The sequence below is a fragment of the Acanthisitta chloris genome, unplaced genomic scaffold, assembly GCF_000695815.1.
Source record: "Acanthisitta chloris isolate BGI_N310 unplaced genomic scaffold, ASM69581v1 scaffold7582, whole genome shotgun sequence".
Lineage (NCBI taxonomy): Eukaryota > Metazoa > Chordata > Aves > Passeriformes > Acanthisittidae > Acanthisitta > Acanthisitta chloris.
Window position 1 is genome coordinate 2,361 of NW_008662096.1, and position 607 is coordinate 2,967.

Below are 607 nucleotides of genomic sequence, written 5' to 3' on the forward strand. Positions count from 1 at the left end.
AGTGCCACATCCACACAGCTTTCAAATCCCTCCAGGTGACTGCACTGTAGGAAATACCAGTCCAAAGTCTAGTGGATAACAGGTGCTATTCCATGAGAGAAATCAGCTAACCTAACAATTACAGGTGGTGTTTGGGGAAGGAGGAAATTTGAGGCAGTTACAGGTGCATGAATTGGAGCACGAAGAAAAGTTGGTTTCCAGAACAGGTTTTGAAAGAGTAATCAAAGACATGCAGAATAAAACACTGTGTGGTTTTAACACAGATCATGTCACGTTGGCTCAGTGTCTTCCCTGGATCTGATAAATGACTTGTGAAACAACAGGGCCTCGTGATACAGTGCCCTGAGGAAAGGATTATTTTAGGTGGAGGCAGGAAAAAGGATAGGGAGAAGGGAGCAAAATGGAAGGAGAACACTTGGATCCTTCCACAATGCAAGGACACATCAGGCCAGATGTTTTCAGGGCTGCCTGAGGAGTTTTGGGCCACAATACCAAGGTCTAAGATCTCCCTTGTGTGCAGCTCCTGTTTGTATCAGCCCACTGAGGTGGCTGTGGGAGCACAGACCCACCTGAGGAGAACAGGTTAAAAGGAATTGGCTTTTCCTGC